The following is a 15,602-nucleotide window of genomic DNA, read 5'->3' on the forward strand; positions in this document are numbered from 1 at the left end:
CAGAGAGAGACTGAGCGTGAACGGGGGAGGGTCAGAGAGGGAGACACAGAATCTGAAACAGGCTCCAGGCTCTGAGCTGTCAGCACAGAGCCCAGCTTGGGGCTCAAACTCACGTCTGAGCTGAAGTCAGATGCTCAACCAACTGAGCCACCCAGCCAGCCACCCCAGGAAGAAACTAAATTGATTGCACAATCAAGAGAATAAAGTGTTCAGGCTCATAAATAAGTGACATTAAAACAACTGGCTCTGGCGCCTGGGTGGCTCAATCGGTTAAGCGTCGGACTTCAGCTCAGGTCATGATCTCGCAGTCCGTGAGTTCGAGCCCTGCATCGGGCTCTGCGCTGACAGCTCAGAGGCTGGAGCCTGCTTCAGATTCTGTCTCCATCTCTCTCTCTGCCCCTCCCCTGCTTGCATAGCCTCTCTCTCTCTCTCTCTCTCTCTCTGTCTCTCAAATATAAATGAACATTAAAAAAAAATTTAAAGATAGTTTATTCCTAATAAGATTCTATAAAACCTTTTCACATTCAGGCAGCAGTCTTCAGTGTTTGGTAACCACATATATAACTATTATCACTATTATTACCTGTTATCAGTGTGCCATCTTTGTCATCATCACCCTCACCATCATTGTCACCATCATCATATGCATTGATGTAATTTTATGGGTTTCAAATTTTGCTAGTGTTATTTACATGGATATTGTTCAAGTCATGTTCACTATAACCTTATGAGATCTCTATACACTAAGTGTTGTCACTCACAGATGAGTAGCAGAGGCTTAGCAGAATTATCTAACATCACATAGCAAATACATGTCAGAAGGTTCCAGAAGCCTGACCCTGGACCCTGCTGCAGAGCAATTGGAGCCACATCTGGTTGAATATATCTTCTACTTCACCCACCCCATCTACCTGTTGTGGCATTAAAGCAAACCATTTTCCATGAAGCAGTCAAATATAGATTAATGAAAACATAAAGATATATAAACATATTCTTGCTAATTAGATTACCTCAGGAATAAATTGCTAAAGTTTAGGTTGTGAAGATACAAGTGTATACAAGGATGCAGAGGGAAGAGTTAGCATTGTCCAAATGCTATATTAGAACTTTTCTTTTCAAGGGGCACCTGGGTGGCTCAGTCATTTAAGCGACCAACTCTTGATCTCAGCTCAGGCAATGATCTCATGGTTTGTGAGTTCCAGCCCTGCATTGACTTCTGCACTGACAGTGTAGAGCCTGCTTGGGATTCTCTGTCTCTTCCTCCCTCTTTGCATCTCCCACAGAAACATTCTCTCTCCCTCTTTCTCGAAAGAAGTGAAGAAGGAAACAAAAGAAAGAAAGAAAGAAAGAAAGAAAGAAAGAAAGAAAAGAAAAGAAAAGAAAAGAAAAGAAAGAGAGAAGAACTTCTCTTTTCAAGCATGGACATTTTCAGAGACTAGAGATTAATTACAATAATCTTTTCTTTCATCTTGAGTTATAAAGCTTTCTCATTCTCATAATCTTCCCAGTTTTGGGAATTCACCTGAGACTCTGTGTGAAAAGTAAAAAATCTGTCTAGTACATTTCTTCTTCAGCAAGTCAGGAATTCATGAACAGGTTTCTATAGACCATATCACATTTTGGAATATAGATTTGACATGAAAATAGTCATATGCGACTGAAATTGTTTCAATGGCTATGATAAGGGGAAACATTAGTACAAACATAATTAATCTAAGATCATTAATTTTACTTTAGTTTTATTCAGAAACTATAGACCTATTAAATTTTAATTAATAAAATTACATATTGTGGTGTGATTTTTTTTTGCACAAAAATATAAAATCACGTTTTGTTGCAATTTTTGTTTTACTGTATGAGTGTAAAGATGCTACTTAGTCTTTCTTTGATAGGCATGCCCATACTTTTGGCTACCACCTGCAACTTTCTCCCCATCTTATAAAAGTGTATTGCTGTTGTTCTTTGTCATTCTGTACAAATGTGTTCCTATTAGAAATAGCCACTTGTCCTGTGGGTAAATTAAGTTTTGGAAATTTATCTGAGACAAGACAACAGTGTTGTTACAAGTATGAGCTTTCTGATAATAGAGCTCATTCTTTTACCTGTATCTGAAACTAGAAACACTTCCGTGGTGCTTTGAAGATGCTTGGCAAATTATCACTCTATTAACATGGCCCCATACTTTTAATCAGATGTTTTACTACGGTGCAGAAACAGCTTTGCATACAACAGACATAAGAGAGGCTGGAAATTTACCTGTTGATTTAACTGTAAGAGTTTTAATAATGTATCATTAGACTTTGGATCCATTTTGTCCTGGTCTTCCTGGATTTTCCTTGAGATGATATGAAACTCTTTAAAAATCCTAAAAACAAAAGAATTAGGTGGGCAAAGAACTGGCCCCTTTTAGAATCCCTTGGCAAAGCATATGCATACTCCCTTACCCGGTTTCTAATACCTGCATAACAAATTTATGGAAGAACACATTTTATCTAAGAATCTTCACATAGCCTCTTATCTGATCTTCATAGCAAAATCAGACAGAGCCAGAAAAGGTTCTATTCCCTCTTTGACAGTTGAGAAAACATATATGCAAGGGAATTATTTGCCTAAAGTTACAGAGCTAATAAGATCTAATGTACAATTCTGTTTTCCTTTACCTTTCCTTTACCTCTGTGCTTACTGACTGAAAACTCACATAGCTTCCAGGTTCTATTATCTATCTGTCTATCTATCTCTCTATCTATCTATCATCTCCCTATCTATATATGTTACTAATAGCCAAATATTTTTATGATTTCAATTTTTTAATGTTTATTTACTTGAGAGAGAGAGAGAGAGAGAGAGAGAGAGAGAGAACAAGTGGAGAAGAGGCAGACAGAGAGGCAGAGAGAAAATCCCAAGCAGGCTCTATGCTCAGCATGGAGACTGAGGTGGGGCTTGATCTCACCAACTATGGGATCATGACCTGAGAAAAAATCAAGAGTTGGACACTTAACCAACTGAGCCACCCAGGTGCCCCAATAGCCAACTCTTGAACGCAGCTGCTACATTTGTTAAGCAACTGCTTCATTATTGACTGTATATGCATTACCTCGTTTAAATACCACAACCACTTTGATACTATGTTCTCTGAATTCTACATTAGAAGAAATGATAGGACACACTGGTAGGGTCACCTCTATTACCTCTATCATTAGCAATCACTTACAGTCAGAGGAGAAGTGATTCTGATGTGACTTTGTCCATAACAACTGGTATAGTATTATCCGTTTATAGAATGGAGATGAATATTTTATGTTGCAGAAACCACAGTAGTTAAACCACTACATCGTGTTTGTTAACTGCTTCGTATAATTCTTAGTTATAGAGAGGAGTCCAATGAAGAATGGCAATGTATTCTATAGAATCAGTCATCTGAAGTCACCCATGGTCACTGGGCTCTGGCATTTCTCACTGGCTAAACATGTTTCAGTTACAAAAAGTGAAACCCTCAATGGGTTGATTGTTTCCCTTTGCATTAGGGAAATTCACTTGGGAGGGGGGGGCAGTTATTATTCTTTATGGTGCCATTCATTTACATTCCCATAAGGGTCCCCAGGGTTTTTGTGACGGGTGTTTGTTATGCTGGAGGTGCAGCACAGCCAATGGTGCAGGAAAGAAGATGAACTTTTTGAATCCTGCTATTATTTATTTCAAGTAGACAGGCAAGACTTTCTCTCAGACATAGACCTGTAGTTAACCTTAGACTGTGTATTTTCTTGTAAAGAGATGAAACAATTCCAGGCAATGGCTAGGAGGGAGCTTCCAGCAATTCCGACACCCGAATCTTTCAGTTGGAAAGTTGTTGAAGGCTGTTAAACATGTTAAATCAAGCATATTTTGCAAAATTTAGAAAAAGGACGAAGAGTTCGCATCACTTATAATGTGGGAAACTTTTCTCTAGATTTGCTTCTCGTCTTAACTTTCTTATCTTTTAGTTAATTTTCCTCTTACAGCAGGATTGGAGGACTGAGCTACTGAATGCTGCTCCTTGCCTCCAGTCTCTCCAGAAATGATTTCTGTTTCTGTTCTGAATAACAAAAGATTTCCCTATGTATTTTCTCTACGGATTATGATATAATGCGATGGTTTCCCAAACTGCAGGGTACATAAAAGTCCCTTGGATCCTCTGATCACAATGCACCCTCTTGGACCTCAACCTTGTATCAGGTTGCTCAGAATTGGTGCTCAGGTGCTCAGAATCAGTACTCTTACACTTGGGTTGAGAAACCATAGCCAACAAGCCAAATCTAGCCTGATGCTTGTTTCGTTAAGTAAAGTTATACTGAAACACAAGTTCCAAGTTGATTCGTTGACACGTTGTTTATGGTTCATTTTTACTACAAAGCAGAGTTGAATACTTATGCCATTGACCTTATGGATTGCAAAGCCCCCGGTCTAAAATCCTGAAATACGTTTGTATTCAATCAAACGTATTGATATACGTTTGTATTTCAGGCTCTTATACTAAATATCATCAAATCCTACCACTATCGAAGATGAAATGTTACATCTCAGAGGTATTTATGCCCACTGGGTTTTCACATTCTTCCAACAAAGCTTCCCTTGCCATGAACCCTGATCTAAATGGACTGAAGTGAGCATAAAGGCAGTGGCCCCTCATATTATGATACTAAGGTAACTGAGTAGGTGTGCCCGTGTACATATTGTATACCACCTCTCCAGCCTCTCAACCTCCCCACCTCTCCAATTCTAATTCAAAAGAATGGTTTATCTCTGAAGTAGCTAATTGTTTCTAGACCTATCCCCCCAAAAAAGGAAAAGAATTCTAGAACATGTAGTTGACTAATGCTGTGTTCATCTCCTAGAGTGGTCTTGATACTTAGATATTGCAAAGCTGGGACAGTGCACATAGTTCAGCCTGCAACCATGAGCTGGGATACATGTTATAAAATTACCTGTCTGTGATGACTACATATTGTCGATCATTCTAATGATTACCCTAATTTATCAACATTTTAAATCATTTAGCTTAAATGTCCTCCCTGACCTCCAAGTATATCAACCTTTAAGTTACAATTTCAAACCCCATCCACTGTCCACTGCTTGCCTTACAAGCATCATAAATGTCAAAAGATTATTTGAAGACTAATAAGTAAAACCTACCAAAATTTGATGAAATGTTTAAACCTACAAATGCAAGACATGTGATGAACTCTACCTAGGAAAAAACAAGAGTACAGGGAGACACATTATAATCAAAAGGCTGAAAACAAAGAAATATTTTGAAAGTCACAAGAGAGGAACCTGTCATATACAAGAGAATGTCGGTAAGATTATTAGCTGATTTCTCATGAGACATAAGAAGGCAGTGGGATGATCTATTTAAAGCACCAAAGAAAAAAATCCCAGAAAACAAAAAAATTCTATATCCATCAAAGCCGCCCTTCAAAGTTGAGGGAAAAACAAAATATTCCAGGATAAACAACAAACTGAGGGAGTTTATTACCAATAGATCTGTCTTATGAGAAGAGAAAAATCTTTTCGTTTGTAGTGAGAAGATACTAGACAATAACTCCAAGACATATGAAGATATAAACTCTCCAGTAAAAGTAAATACATGCACAAATATAAAACTCAATGTTATTGTTGTTATGCTATTACATTAGTCTTATATAGCATATCGTATTAAGGTAATTAATATTTCATTAATACTTTTTATTTTCTACAGGATTTAAAAGACAAATGCATGAAAACGTTTATATATCTGTGATATTAAGCACATGATGTATGAAGATATAATGTGTCGCATCAGTAACAAAAAACAAGGGAGGTTGGGAAATGGAGCTGTACAGAAGGAGAGTTTTTATATGAGGTTACACTTAAGTTAGCATCCATTCAAATTAGACAGTTTTAACTTTAGGGTGCTATATGTAATCCCCATGGCAACTGGAAAGAAAATATCTATAGAATATTCATGAAAAGAGATGAGAAGGGAATGTAAATGTATCACTACAGGACGTCAGCAAAATAGTGGACCAGGAAGCCCCAGGCCCTCTTTTCTCCATGCAAATACCAAACAAACAACATAAAGACCAAAGTAACTTTGTGGGAACACTAGCTATCAGTCAAGACTCTGCAGCGCTTAAGTGATTGCCGAAATGTGACAAAGTCACTTTCAACATGGTTGGAAACTTTTGGCATTTTTGCTGTCTTCGGTCTCTCTCCATTCCCAGAAAAATGTGGCATGGCCACAGTCCCTGGCTCCTCCCTCAGGACGGAAATACAGAAATGAAACTTGCTTGCACATTCTGGCTTATTTAAGAACTGCCCAAGAGACTGGCTTCTCTCTATCCTAACTTGGAGCACAGATGAGAATGGTGGCAGTTTGAATACCAGGATGAAGTCCACTAAAAACAAAGAAAGGCACTGAGGTATAAGAGACATGCAGGGAGACTGCATATTCATGCTTGCCTGGGGCAACAGAGTATAAGAAGAGGGATACAACAGAACACTTGAGGTTCTGAGAAGAAACAAAGGTAATAAATACTCTTAGGAAAATAAAGAGGTTTAAAAATAGCCATGTATACTAGAAAACGGTGGGGGGGGGGGAGGGAAATAATGCATGCACAGATTCAGGGAAGATACATTCTGCACTACCCTTTGAAAGGATCCTGCACATTTATGACAGGCTGATTCGCGAAGGCCAGACTGCAAAGTTTGAGAAAAGTTGTTTTTCAAATGCCCAATTTTCGACAAACTGTTGTAAGACTTACAAAGAAACAGGGAAATAACACCCACTTTTACAAACAAAATAAATCAGGAACTGACCCTAAGAAAATTCAACCCTCTGACTTACTTAATAAGGAATTTGAAAAACTTTCTTTAATATGCTTAGTAAGCTAAAAGAGAATAGAAACTGAACATATTAAAAATATGCATATTAACAAAAAATATAAACAAAGAGATTGAAATTATTATTTTCTTTAATGTTTTTAAAAGTTTATTTATTTTTGAGAGACAGAGTGCACGCAGAGGAGAGGCAGAGAGAGAGAGGGAGACACAGATCTGATGCAGGCTCCAGGCTCTGAGCTGTCAACACAGAGCATAATGTGGGGCTCAAACTCACAAACCATGAAATCATAACCTGAGCCAAAGTCAGATACTCAAGGAACTGAGCCTCCAAGGAACCCCAAAATCATTTTTTAAAGCACCAAACCAAAATTCTGAAGATGAAAAGTATAATAACTAAATTGAAAAAAATCATTAGAGGGGTTCAACAGCAGACTTAGAACACTTAGAATAACAAGTTGGGGATTGAGATCAGATCATTTGAAATCACTCAATCTGAGGAGCAATAGGAAAAAAAAATGAACAGAACTAAAGGACATATATGGCACCATCAAGTTGACCTTCATATGTGTATATGAGTGTTGGAAGGAAAGAGCATGAAAAGGGCAGAGACCTGACTTGAAAAAATCATGGCTGAAAAATTTCCAAATTTGAAGAGACAAATACAAAAGTACAAATACCAGAAGCCAACAAAATGAAGGGAAGGAAAAAAAACACAGAGACTCACACTGAGATACATTGTAATCCAAATTGTCGGAAGTCAAAGTAGGGAGAGATGTGACTTGTCATATACAAAGGAAGCTCTACACTGTAATATGTTGACTTCTCAGCAGAGATCTTGCAGGTAGACTGTAGTAGGATGGAGTATTTATAGGACTGAAAGGAAAAGGTAACAAAACCAATAGTTCCATATTTAGCAAAAGTGTCCTTCAAAATGATGGATAACTTAAGACTTCCAAGGGTAAATAAAATCTGAGATAGTTCATTACCAGTTTCCATTAAAGAGAGTTCTTGAGGTTGAAAAAAAGAGAGAGTAGACAGTACCTAGATACTGTATGAAAATATAAAGTTCTCTGATAAAGGTAAATATATGAACCAATGTAAAAACTGTATTGCTATACATTTCTTTTTAACTACACTTTTTTCATTCTCTCATAGAATTTCAAAGAGAAACGTATACTAAATCATGTTAGATCTATATTAATGGGTACACAGTATATAAAGATGTATCTTGTGACATAAATAACAAAAAGTGGGAAGAAGCAGGAGTGTAAAAAGGTAAATTTTTTAAATGTGATTGAAATTAAGTTGTTATCAATTAAAATAGATTGCTACAACTTTAGGATGTTTTATGTAACACCTTGGTGATCACAAAGAAAAATATATAGAATATATCACAGAAAATAATCTGAATACAGAGAAGGCAAAACTAGAAGAGAAGAGGGACAAAAAAATCTATATATACATCATAAATAAAACAAAAAAACAAAAGAGCAAGTCCTTCCCTATCATCAATTACTTTAAATTTAAGCAGATTAAACTCCCCAATTAATGGACATAGATTAGCAGAATGAATACATAAAACACAGTATCCACTATATAATATCTATAAGAAACTCACTTTTGATCTAAGGAAAAACATGGGTTGAATATAAAATGATGGAAAAAAAGATATTCCATGAATGTTGTGACCAAACAAAAATAGGAGTAGCTATATTAATATTTGAAAAATAAATTGAATAAAATCCTTTATAAATCACAAATTTGGTTATTACATAATGATGAAAGTGTCATTTCTTCAAAAGACACAACAATTGCAAACACATATGAATCAAACACCAGAGCTCCTATATATCTGGCACACGTTTAAGTGGAAACAGGAAGTTCTACAATAATGGTGGAAGACTCCTAATCCTGCTTTAAATAATGGAAAGAACAACCACAGGAGTTCGAAAAAGATAGGGAGGACATCAATGACATTATGAATAAGCTGGACCCAAAAGACATTTTTCTGTGTGTCCAAAATCTGTTTATTGGGATAGCTTCCCACCCATTTTGACTTAGGGCACTTTTAGTGCTGCTTCCATCTGAAGGACCATCCTTCTCTCAGCCTTTGGTTTCCTCCTGTAGGCTGGCAAAGGACAGTGGAGCAGCCCACACACAAAGCTACCATGTATGCCTGTCTAAAGACGGTGGTGATTTTGCATTTCATGTCCATGAACACACCAGGCGTTTCTTCTTGTGTTTCCTCTTCTCGTCCTCTGGGGATGGGTGGAGGAGGTACTTCACAAGCGACATGTTCTTGTGGGGAGGTCATCACTGCCAGAAGTCCTGGACATAAAAGACATTTAGAGAACACTGCATGTGATGGCAGTGGATTAAACAGTTTTCTAAAATAACATGGAATATCCTGTATGATAGACCATACGTGTAGTCGCAAAACAATTCTTAATAATTTACAAACTTTGAAATAAAACCAAGTATCTTTCTAATCAAAATGGAATTAAATTAAAAATTGATAGCAGAAGGAAAAACTGAAGGTCTGAACAGATTTGGAAATTAAACAATATACCCTTAAACAATGGTTCTGAGAAGACATCATAAGGAATTTAGAAAATGAGAAAAATGAATATGAAAGCTCAATGTAATAAAACTTATGGGATGCAATGAAAATCAGTGCAGATAAGGGGCATGTATAGCTATGAGTGCTTGTATTAAAAGAGAACAAAGATATTGAAACCAACAACCTAAATGTTTATCTTAAGAAACTAGAAAATAAGAATGTACTATATCTGAGACTAGCAAAAAGAATACAAAATACTGATAGCAGAGATAACCAGAATAGATATTATAAATATAAATAAAACTGAGTTAGTTTTTCAGAAAGATTGACAAAATTAATAACCCATCAGCTGCACTAAAAAAGAAACAGAGAAGATTTAAATAAATTAAAAAAATTGTCAGAATACTATGAACAACTGTATACTGAAAAATTAGAAAATCTAAATTAAATGGATACATTCTGGGCAAAATGCAACCTATCAAGACTGAATCCTGAAGAAATAGAAAGTATGGCACACCTAAAACTAGTAAGGAATTGAATCAGTAAGCAAAACCCCCAAATAATAAAAAGCTGAAAACCAGCAGTCATTACTGGTAAATTCTACCAAACATTAAAAAGAAAATAAACAGCAATATTCTTCAAATTCTTGCAAAAAAAAAAAATGAGGAAGAGGGAACACTTCCAAACTAACTCTATGAGGTCAGCATTTGCCTGATACTAAAGCAGGATAAAACGCTATTAGAAAGTAGAACTATAGACCATTATCTCTGATGCATATTGATGTAAAGATCCTGAAGTAAATACTAGTAAAGATAATCTAATAGAACTTAAAAGGGCCGTATACCACAACCAAATGTGATTCATTCTCGTAATGCAAGGATGGTTCAACATATGAAAATCAATCGATGCAAAAATTACATTAACAAAATGAAGAATAAAATCACATGTGATTATCTCACTGATGTAATAAAAGCATCTGAAAAAAAATTCAATAATCTTTCATGAAAAAAGCAGTAAAAAGAACATATATATATAGATATGTATATATATATATACATATCTATATATATATACACACATATATATATATACACATATCTATATATATGTATATATGTATAAAGGCACCACAATGTTTTAATGGTCATATATTAAAAGTTCACAGCTCATCTCAGACTCAGTGATGCAAAACTGATAATTTTTCCTCTCTTAGCAAAATAAGACAAAGATACTTTCACAATTTTGAGTCAACATTTTCTAGCTAGAGAGTCCTAGCTAGAAAAAAAGGCAAGGAAAAATAAAAGTAAAAATGAATCCATGTTGGAAAAGAAGTAAAATTGTCTCCTTTCACAAATGGCATGATCTTATATGTATAAAACACTAATTAGTGCACAAAATAATGTCAGATGTAATTAAAAGTGCAGTCAAGCTTGAAGATATAAAATCAGTACACAAAGACTAGTCATATTTCTGTATAATAACAATGTGCCACTTGAAAACTAATTAAGGAAACAATTACATTTAATATAGATCCATAAAGCATTAAATACTTAGAAATAAACTTAACCAAGGAGATGAAAAGTTATATGCAGAAAACTAAAAACATGTTGTTGGAATAAATTAAAGAAGATGCAAATTAATGGAAAAACATCCCATGTATATGGAATGGAAAACTTAATAGCGGTATGATGGCAATAGTATCCAATACAATGTCAAATACAATCCATATCAAAATCCCTATGATGTTTTCAATACAATTCCTATCGAAATTCCAAGATGTTTTTCCCCAGATGTGGAAAAATCCATTTCATCCAACAAGGGACACTGAATAGCCAAACTATCTTGAAAAAGAGAAACAAAGTTGGAGATCTCACTTTTTTTAACTTCAGAACTTATTACAAAGCTACAGTAATAAAAATAGTGTGGTATAGGCTTGGAGACAGGTGAGGTAGATGAGACCAGCGAAGTAGAATATAATCAGAAATAAATCTTCACATGGTCAAATGATTTTCAACAATGGTGCCAAAACCTTTCATTGAGAGAGGACAAAAAAAAATGGTGTTGGGAAACTTGATGTCCACATGCAAAATAAATGAAGTTAGACCTTTCTTTTACATCATATGCAAATATAAATCCAAAATGGATCAAAGACCTAAGTGTAACACCTGAAACTATAAACTCAGAAAAAATCGCAGGGGAAAAGCTTCATGATATTGGATGTGGGAATGATTTACTGGATATGCCACTAAGCACCAGAAAAATGAAAATAGATGAACTGAATGACATAACATCTAAAACTTCTGTGCATCAAAGCACACAATCAACATAATTAAAAACAACCCATGAAATTTGCAAAATATTTGCAAATCATATATATAATAAGGGATTCATATCTAGAATATATAAAGAATTCATCTGCTTTATCAACAAAAAACAAACAAACCAAGTAAAAAAAGGGGGGGCTATTTTTTAGATAGGGTATTTGGATAGACTTTTCAACAAAAATACATACAAATGACCAAAAAATCACATGAAAATATGGTCAACATCATTAATTATTAGGAAAATATAAATCAAAACTATAGTCAGATAGCACCTTACACCTATTAGAATGGCTATTCTCAAGAAAGAAAAGAAGAAAGAACAGAAATGTTAGCAGGATGTGGAGAAACTGGAACTCCTGTGTACTGTTGTTTTGGAAAAAAATAACAGTGCAGCCATCATGAAAAACAATGTGGTGGTTCCTCCAAATATTTAAAATAGAATCACCACGTGATTTAGCAATTCAACTTCTGGGCATATACCCATATGATTTGAGAGCAAGTGTCAAAGAGATATTTGTACGTTCATGTCTGTAGCAGGACTATTCACAACAGCCACAATGTGGAACCAGCTTAAATGACATCATCAGGTAAATAGAAAAACAAAACAAGGTATATACTTACAATGGAATGTTATTCTGCCTTAAAATGATGGGAACTTTGACACATGCTACAATATAGATGAATTTTTAAGACATTGTGTTAAGTAAAATAAGCCAGTCACAAAAAGATGGAAAAAAAAAAAAAAGACATTCTGTATGCTTGCACGTGTATGAGGTACCTAGAGCAGCCGCATTTCCAGAGACAAAATGTGAAAGGGTTACTGCTGGAGATGAAAGAAATGGAGAGTGTGGGTTTAATGGATATAGTGTTTCTACTTGGAACAATGAAAATTTTCTGAAAATAGATAGTGGTGATAAGCGTATAGCATTGTAAACGCACTTAATGCCAGTGAATTATTTTTTTAAATAGGATATTTTGAGAAAGACTTTATTTTATTTTTTAAGTTTATTCATTTCTTTTGAGAGAGAGACAGAGAGAGAGAGAGAGAGAGAGAGAGAGAATCCTAAGTAGGCTCCATACTGTTAGTGCAGAGCCTGAAGCAGGATTTGATCTCAGGAGCCATGAGATCATGACCTGAGCTTAAGTCAAGAGTCAAATGCTTAACAGATTTAGCTACTGAGACACCCCAATACCAGTGAATTCTTAAAATGATATGAGGGTAAATTTTATTTTTTGTATATAAATGAAGGAAGTAAAAGAAGGAAGGAAGGAAGGGAGGAAGGGAAGGAAGGAGGGAGGCAGAGAAAAGAGAGAGAGGGAGGGAGAGTAGAGGGAGAGAAAGAGGAATACCTTGCTTGTATCCCAAGTAATCTTTAAATTATATAAAGTCTTTAAAAAGTAACAAACTTCCACAGCCTCATTTTCTGGTTTTAAAAATATCTCATTTTTGAGGCATCGGGGTATGGCTCAGTCGGTTAAGCGTAGACTCTTCATTTTGGCTCAGTTCATGATCTCACAGTTCCTGAGATAGAGCCCTAAGTCGAGCCCTTGCTGACAGCGTGGAAACTGCTTGGGATTTTCTCTCTTCCTCTCTCTTTGCTTCTCCCACACTCATGTTCTCTGTCTCCCTCCCTCTCTCTCTCTCTCTCTCAAAATAAATAAAAAATACCTAATTTTTAAGTGTGTTTAAATCTTATACCAAATATCTAATTTATCCATTGTCACTCTAACAAACAAAATCAATTGTTTCAAGGAAACTTTGTGGGAACTTACAAATATAAAATAGCATTATATATATATATATATATATATATATATATATATACATATATATATATATATATTTCTGCGTTTTTAGGATTGTATGCAGTTTGATGCAGGTAACGTATTTCGTACTTTCTTCTGTCACTTGATGTAACAGTGCAGTTTATATAGCTACCATTATTTAGTTGTTTTGAATTTCATTTGATCTGAATTAGTTCACTAAATACTAACTGGAATAAAAATAACCTAGAGAACCCAAACTACTAGAACCTTATCTGCTTCTAGGTTTTAATTTAATAACAGATTTTACTTAAAAAAATCTTCAGGAAGAGTCTAGCCTCTACAGCTATGTGATCATTAAAAATTGAGGGTTTCCAGGGATGAACAGAAAAAGCACTTGGATATTCCAATATTCCCAGGACTAGTGCTATGGTAATACTGTGGGTGTCATTGAAACTATACAGAAAGAAATTATATGTATGTATGTATGTATGTATGTATATATGTATGTATGTATGTATACATACATACATATATACATACATATATAGTTAGTTAGTTAGTTAGTTAGCCTTCAAAAACACAAAAGCACTAAACCAAATGGGAACCTAAAATAAGTGGAATAATATTGTAGCCTCCAAACAGCAGATTTACCAAAGTCAACAGGAATCTCTATGGGGTAACCACGGTGAATAATTTGCCAGCAGCACTCAGAGCCATTAAATGTATCAAATGTGTGGATGGCTTCTTAAAGTTATTGTTTATTTTAATTAAGGCACAACTGCCCAAATTTTGATTGAAGCAAACTCATTTGTAATATTTGCATCTTATTCCTGGAATATTTTAGCTTTCTATTGTCACTGTTTACATGAAATGCACTGTAATATAAATGACTTTCATAAAAGTTGCCAACTTCCAACCACCTGCTGTGTACTGATAGCAGTAGCAACAATTCTGCTGTGGCAAAGTGATATTCAGTTGCAATATCTACTGTTGGATCCACAAATTGTTCTCTTAGGTTATGTGGTTTGTTTGAATAAGATCATATTTACCAATCCTCTGCTCTCTTTCAGTCTTCCTGGTATTACCTCCTTTGGTTGATTCTGCCAAGGTATGGGCAAGCAGAAAGGTGACCCTGGTTGGAACCCTCATTGCCCTGCACTTCACAGGGGAACAGCCACTGAAAAGTGTAAGGTTTGCAGAGTTCCAGGAAACAGAACCAAGGAAACAAAGTTCAGTGTAATATGGAAATGACCTGCTGACACTTCAGCCATTTCTGTGCTATTGGGGCAGCGATGTCTCATTGCAGTGCTTGGAGTTGTACCAGCGCTGATAGACTAGGGCACCCAAAAGAAAGAGTTTAAGAGTCCCCACAGTTAATCTGGTGCAAGGAAGTACTAGCGTGGATAACAGATATTTTCTCTATATACTAGGACATGTTGCTATGACACAAACATTTTGACACAAATTTTTCATTGGTGACCAGATGGCAGGAGTTAAATTCCATATGCCCAGAGGGACCCAGGACATACATGGTTTAAAGAATCCATGAATATGTGCCTAGATGTATGTGGGTGGTCGTTGGGGACTGTGGGCAAATGGGCAGCACTGCCCTGTTTCCAAGACACGGCCACCACCAGCTATTGCCCATGGCTGCCATGTTACAGTAGGAGCCTGCATTTCAGGTTATCTGGTGTTTATGATTTCTTCTCATGCATCATCAACTACTTTACAGTTTAAATACAATATTCGAAACTCCCAAGCCAGAGAGGGCAAGGCAACCTGGTGAGGCAGCTGGAGATCTATCTTTATGGGCACAGAGCAAAATAGACAACAGGTGATGTATATGCTGGACTGGAGGGGGTGGGGCTACAAATATTAAAAAAAAACAGCAAATACTGCTTTTTCATTCCTTTAAATGACATTGGGCACTTTGTAAAATGTTTATTTGTTTATTTTTGAGAAGAAGAGAGTGCAGGCACACGTGCATGAGTGGGGGGAGGGGCAGAAAGAGAGCAAGAATATCAAGCAGGCTCCACGCCTTCAGCATGGAGCCCAGAGCAGGACTGGATCTCAGGAGCCATGAGATCATGACT

General features: G+C 35.9%; 1 pseudogene; it reads right to left on the reverse strand.

Annotated features, from left to right (window-relative positions):
* Window positions 1-8,926: 8,926 nt before the first annotated feature.
* Window positions 8,927-15,602, reverse strand: part of LOC125172917 (40S ribosomal protein S27-like) — an 80,118-nt pseudogene continuing 73,442 nt past the window's right edge.

The sequence above is a fragment of the Prionailurus viverrinus genome, chromosome C1, assembly GCF_022837055.1.
Source record: "Prionailurus viverrinus isolate Anna chromosome C1, UM_Priviv_1.0, whole genome shotgun sequence".
NCBI lineage: Eukaryota > Metazoa > Chordata > Mammalia > Carnivora > Felidae > Prionailurus > Prionailurus viverrinus.